The following is a 7,197-nucleotide window of genomic DNA, read 5'->3' as shown; positions in this document are numbered from 1 at the left end:
TTTAACAATTTAGTATTTTCATTGAGTTAACGAAAAAGAAATTGAATTCCTTACAGCTCTGTTTAGTTTTGAGCGGACACCTAACATGTGTTCTGGGAACTCGTACAAAATGTTTTGGGTTGTCTGTCCGGTTTAATCTAGTTTCAAAACGAAATATATTATTTTTCAATATCTATAAAGCATCACTTCTAACCTGTACATATTATGCAGCACCTAAAGCGATGGCTGAACGCGTTTTTTTCAAACTCATGCCGGTACCCTTTTGGTTATGTTTCATTTTTCCTTCTTTTTCGCTTCATGGTCCCACTGCAAAATATCGCGAGATACCGAAATAAGCATATTTCAGACAATACTATTAAGAACATCAGCAGCCCTTCCCACCCTCCCTCTCCGCTTCCTGGCGGGGGGTGGGGGGGACTTCTGCTCTTGGTAAACAAGTTTTTATGCAGCTCTTTTGAGACCGTCCTTCATATATCCATCGAACCGTTAGCAGTAATGCTGGAAACTAACCCTGTTAACATTTATTAAAACTCAGAGGAGAATTTTTGTCGAGATCTTCAATTACCGGTGCAAGCTCCATTTTAGTTCCTTAAATCTTATTTCTAAATTTTATCAACCAACGACGAACTTAAAATCTTTTTTTTTTCTTGTTTTGTTACCATTTTCGCTAATTTCTTCGTTAAAATTAGGTGCATAATAGGGCTGAAAATCAATGACGACAGGTCGTTTTACTGAATCTCGCAATCTTATGCAGTCACCTTTTTTATCGCGAGTCATCCCCCCCACCCCTCGCCTAGATCCCACCACCCACACAGCTATTGAGAGTGGTCTCTTAACTTTATAGAGGATCATTTATGCGAATATTAAGTCGTTTAAGATGCTTATGAAGCGCACAATCAACAGCTCCGTATTATGACAAAAGAATAAAGATTCATATCAGACACGCTGCAGTGTAGCGTAGTCTATTTGGCGGTGTTTATTCAAGAAATCATCAACGAATTCAACACGATTGATTAAAAAAGGATAACTACAATCATTAAACGTGCGCTGAGTCAAACAGCAGTTGCAAGGTGAGCAAATTTCGCGGTGTGAATTAGTTGTTGGTTGGCTTTTCGAGGCGTTAGACAACTAGCAGTCTCGGGAAAATATCATATACATTATAGTTTGTCAGTCGTAACTGGAAATGACGTCAATTAGATAGTCATTTTGCAATCGAAATGCTGGAATTTGAAAGGTACACTTGCCGAAGAATTGCATCATTTTTTACCTCCGGCTGTTTAAACTTGATAATCATGGCACAATGGCGCTTCCCTTTATACAATCGTGGGATGTTTCACACCGCAATTTGTTCAGCAGACTTGCAAAAGTGCATAGTTTATTACTGAGTAAGGGAAAAGAGAAAATATTGACGCCTAAACGGGAGGTGAGTAAAATTAATATTTTCCTCTAAAAAGCCGAGAGTAACACGAGACTATCTATCAAAAATGATATGTTGTAAGCCCTCATATTTCAAATAAATGAAGATGCCAGTAAATTAATTTACCGGCCTGGTCAGTGAAGACTGTTGGGGCGAAATGTGGCATTTGTAAAATCGTCCGATAACCTGAATTAACGTCGAGTGACATTTTCTGAAAAATATATCAAAACATGGAAACAGCATGATACGAATGCGGCGTCACTTATTCAAATTAAGCTTTCATTTTGTTTATCCGCACACATCCTGTGTAAACAGAGAAAGAAACCAACCAATGGTTTCCTTAAAGAGTTCAGTATAGCGCCAAAAATATTTTGTGAAAAGCTAAAAGTTTTTCAACTGAAACTATAAATCTACTGGAAAGAAAGAAGCGTCAATGAAGCTAAACTATTAAGATTCAAAAACGCATATGAACTGCAAATAAGTAAGTCAGGACAACACGACTTCTTAAACCGCCTTGTCAAGGCGAGAGATGGTTAAAGTTTATTATCATTTTACTCATTTTACGACAATTTACAATGTCAATCGGGTTTTAGTCAATGAAGAGTACGTCAATCGTCGTTCAACACCTATCTATTTTAAAATGGTACCCAGACATAACGTTTTCCTTTACTTTTCTTCATAATCAGTTTCCGAATTGTTTTGAGTGCATTTATCGCTTTTTTGGTGTGAAAATCATGCACTTAGGCTAAACATTCACTATGGTTCCTTGATAAGTTTAGATCCTACGATAAAACAATACGTTAACTTTTATTGATGCTGTAGGTGTGTTTAGGGAAGAGAGGATAACTGAGTGTATGGGGCAATATATGTAGTTATTATGAGGTGATGATCTGCAGGTGAACCACATTAATTACACTTCTTTCTAAGAGCAAATTCAACTGCGTTTTTCATCATTTGTGTTTTTACAAAATGATTTCGGTTATTAAACAAATTATTATTATTATTACACTTTTTTTGTTTTACACAGCCTTTTATAGGTTAGAAGCACCATGTAGTTGTTGATAAAAAACCGCATTACAGGTCATTAGCTAGCTTTCATTTGAATGATCAAAATCTAGAATCTCATCCATAAGGAATACAACCACCTTGTAACACGCCGCTGAAAGGTGGATGCACTTGCAAGCTCGCATGTAAAACAAACTTTCGAAGTTGCTGTCAGTATATTATGGTAATTTGTTACAACAGTTTTCATTATGTTTCTCGTAAACAGGACGGCAGATATGATAAGTTTGCATGTTAAAATTTATCGAAACGTTCACCAAACTACTCAAGATTGTTGCTATTGTTTGCTTGTAGATCAAGAAACTGAGATCAACGTATGGCTCAAACCCAGTTTAACCTGTTAAACCAGTCGTGCTGGAACTGTTCTACCAGCCTTCCTCAAGGAACAACGACAGCTTCCCATGTCAGTAAACTCTTAGCTGATGATGAAGTGATAATCCTGTCTGTAGTTTGCGCCTTGGCCAGTGTAATGGGAACCTTGGGAAACTTTCTGGTGCTTCTTGCCGTTCGCAAAAACGAACTTCTCCGCACAATACCTGATCTTTTCATCACTAGCCTGGCGTTCTCAGATTTCTCAGTCTGTGCGCTGTTTTTGCCGATGTCAATCTACGAATTCAACCACAGTGAAAACGAGATCTTCGCAGTTGTAAAAGTTTCCTTGGTCATACCTCCATGGTCGCTTCCGCCACCAACATGTTTGCAGTAACAGTTGATCGTATCATTGCGATAAGATACCCTTTCAAATACGTCACTATCATGACGACAAGAAATGCATTGGTTGGTATAGTGGTTGTCTGGGTTGTTTCTCTTGTATTTGGCGCCTTGTACGCTCCTAATTTGGTGTCAAGGATGTACCTTGCACTTTACAGCACCGCCCTGCTACTCACAACCATATTCATGTATATTTACATTTTCATTATCGCCAAACGACAAGAAAACAGAATACAGAACATACAGCAGGCATCTATTGGTTCCACGGCAGAGAAAAAAGTAGCTAAGACCATTTTTACAGTGGTTGGGATTTATGCCTTGTTCTGGCTACCCATACTCCTGCTACCGATAATTATCAACCCTGCAACGGAAGCCGTCGAGTTTCTAAAACGTTTCCCGTGGGTTCAGACTATGCTGGCCTGTAATTCTGCGATTAATCCATACATTTATTGCATGAGAAGCAAGAAATATCGCACAGCATTCGGAAAAATACTGCGAATACAACGTTATGTTGATCGAAATCTAACAGAACACTCGTTGACTATTCGGTAATATATAAGTCACCTCTACACAAGTTTGTTACTGACATTAGTTCGACGTACATCTGAAGACGTTCGAAGATTACTGAGAACTTTCGAAGTTTTCCACGATTCAGTTATTTGTTTTGTTTCAGTTTTCTAAATGCATAAGACTGAAGTTTATTTGTCCACACGAGGCCAGTGATCGTTTACGAAAAAGATGCAAGGAATCGTTAACACTTAAAAGCACTTAAAAGCATTAACTGAAACGAAGCACCAAGGACGAGACTAACATAAAGCATGCTTGATGTGATGTCAGCGTTTACTAATGAATAAGTCTATGCCGGTAGGCACAAAAGAAGACTCCGACCCTAGCCCTAACCGGTCCTAACCTCTGAGTTTAAGAATTTGTCCACTTTGGAGAACGTTAAAGATGATTGTAATTAGGTGTGGGCGAAATACCTAAATATTAGTGAAGGTGTGAGCTCTTATAAGTGTAAACGTATGTGTTGATGTATATGTAGCTTAAGATTCAGCTGTCTTGCTAAGTCACAGCTAATTTTGCTAATTTTCTTATTTGCACGTATAAAAGGGAAACACATTTTCATCCTGTCACCATGTCGTATCTTCAAGTGAGTTTTATATGGAGCGTTAAAAGTTAGACTTCTAAAGATGATAAAGTGGCCGTTAATGACTATTAAATAATTTTATGACTGTGAGTTATGTAAGATGGTTTTGGTAATTATTTTTAGTTAGTTTTAGGTAAAGTACTTTGCCCAGCTGCTGATATTGATCCAACCGTGCTTTTCATTGCGCGCAGAGGACTACATCGAACTCGTTTGACGCATTATCTGTACTCTAAGGAGTCACTGCTCGATAAAAAGATTTTTGATGAGTTTGATAAAGTTAATAACTCGCTATCTTAAACTTTTACGAAGCGCATAAGCCAAAGAAACGTAAGATAAGATAACTTTTATTTAATCACGATGATTGTAACTGCTAAGCATGCATGGCCGTGTAAAGAGACCTTCAGTTAAAAATAACTATACAAAATCTCCAATCGATGCGAATAAAACGTTAAAGAATTAGGGACATAATATTACAAATTACAAGTTTTCTTTGTATATACAAATTTGTCAAGTCTAAAATTAACGGTTGAGGTTGATGTAGCATTAAATCGAAATAATTAAAAGTATCTGAAGATTTTAGCTTTGTGAAGAGAACTGTGTGGCATGAAATATCCAAGTCAGTGCATGTGTAAATTGGAGCAACGTAATATAAAAGCACACGGCTAACACAGCTACGCAAGTGGGAACTACAGTTGACCTCCACTATTAACATAGCAATCGCAGGCAAATAACCACGTAAATCAAACAGGTGAATATCAAGAAAACTCCATACAAAGGCCAAATAGATTTGGGCTTGAGATCGCAAAGATAGAATTAGTCGAGCGATTACACTGCGGAGTTCGAGCCCTGGCCGGGGACATTGTGTTGTGTTCTTGGGCAAGACACTTTACTCTCACAGTGCCTCTCTCCACCCAGGTGTATAAATGGGTACCGGCGAACTTAATGCTGGGGGTAACCCTGCGATGGACTAGCATCCCATCCAGGGGGGAGTAGAAATACTCCTAGTCGCTTCATGCTACAGAAACCGGGATAAGCTCCGGCCTGATGGGTCACTTGGCTCGCATGCAGACTTTACCATTACCTAATGCAGCGGATGGAGTACCTGTCCGCAATGGCTCATGGTTGATTGTGGCCCTTTAAGGGAAACGACGCATAGTTCGAGATGTCGGGGCTTCGGGTTGGCCGATAGGAAGTCACTGAAAAGTATATTCAAGGGAAAATGATTTGAGTTTGAGATAGCGAGGAATTCAATTCAAGATAACCGGGTTCGACATAGTGAGGTTTTACCGCAGCTGAATACTTGTTGAAATAACACATCGTTAAGTCGCTCTTTTCCTGATAACATCATAAGATGGAATCCATCTTTAAAGCATTAAGCGATCGATCGCGTCTGTCGCGGCTTCGGCAGATTCATGCAAGCGAAGGCAGATTCTGCAGTCTCTTGCAGCTGCCATACACACCCTCCCTTACCCTAAGAACTAATCTAAGAAATAGTTAATATTAGGATAAGTACGAGCACTTTCTTTCTTTGTTGGTCTCAATTATTTCGGGGAGCTGCGCCTGTATAAGCTGTATGTCGCTTTGTGCTTATCTCATACGCTAGCTTGTTTTCATCCTTCGATTAAACCAGCGGTCTAAGACATTGACCGTTTTGTAAATTTCGGGAAGGTGCTTCATCAAAAGTTGGCTACGTTAAACAAAGCAAAGAGACGATGATAGTCTTCGGAGGGAAAAGAGCGTAACCCTTAGTCGACATCCATACGTAACGGATAGAAAGAAACCGAAATCAATTTAAGTTTTAATAATCCTCGGAGACAAAAACAGCCGGTCGCGAATTATTAATCTTGTCCTTCGTATTTAATTCCTCACGCCTACGCGTTATCGGAACAACGTTTGGAAAACCAATTTAATAAACAAGACACTTCCTCTATAATCCCAACAGTATATGGGAAACCCAATTACAATAGGGCAACCTTATATGCAAACGTACCAGGGGCACTTAGAGGGGGATTTGCCAGAAATAAACAAAAACTGTGTTGAATCAGTTTTTAGGCAGATTGATAGATATGTTATATTGGTCGATATGTAGAATCAATTCTGCCAATAAGATGCAAAACTGTAACTTTAAAACCTAATACAAACAGCACCCGCAAGGTGTTCAAACTTCCATTTGTGAATAATCGTTTGGCATCAGACAACTAGAATAAGGTAAATGAAATATAGTTTTTGTTATCTTAAGAGAACGGAGACTTCCAAATCGATTAGCCAATGATTCTATCTCGAAAACATTCTGATTAAAGAAAGTAAAACTCTTTTAATTCAAGAGGAAAACGCACACGGTATTTTAACTTAAGATGGCATGTTTCAATAACTGTGTCATTATATATTCATGGCATTTTTCTTCCCTTCTGCTTTGCACAGACTAATGCAAGTACTCAGTACATTGAATGTAAAGGGAAAAGAGAGAAACTTCACCGCGGCTAATCAGTAAGGTGAGTAAGATTACAGTCTATCACTTTAAATCACTATAACGGTAACACCTCAGCCCTCAAAGTGCGATTCAGTTAAGATCATGTAAGTAGTCTGCGTTTTGTTGTTAAATACTACTGAAAACATATTTTTCCACACAAAATAAATTATATAATGTGAAGTGTCGTCATTGAGGGATAAGTCAAAGGGTAGCAACAGCAAAACGGCCTGCGCTGTGACCGAACAAGTCAAATACGTTTTCTATTTGCCCATGAGAATTCCCCTCACGCAACTTGTTTGAATGTAGACAAAGCAGACTGCCTTTCGTGAGAGAATTATACAAATAAACCTTCAAAATTAAAGTTACCAAAAACGATATATCATATCATAA

General features: G+C 38.4%; 1 pseudogene; it reads left to right on the top strand.

The window, feature by feature from the left end:
• The first annotated feature begins 2,283 nt into the window (after positions 1-2,283).
• On the top strand, positions 2,284-3,930 carry LOC145483649 (adrenocorticotropic hormone receptor-like; annotated as a pseudogene).
• Positions 3,931-7,197: the final 3,267 nt, after the last annotated feature.

The sequence above is a fragment of the Orbicella franksi genome, chromosome 1 (assembly GCF_964199315.1).
Source record: "Orbicella franksi chromosome 1, jaOrbFran1.1, whole genome shotgun sequence".
NCBI lineage: Eukaryota > Metazoa > Cnidaria > Anthozoa > Scleractinia > Merulinidae > Orbicella > Orbicella franksi.
The sequence above is the reverse complement of the archived record's forward strand: the minus strand, read 5'-3'. Positions and strand labels throughout refer to the sequence as shown.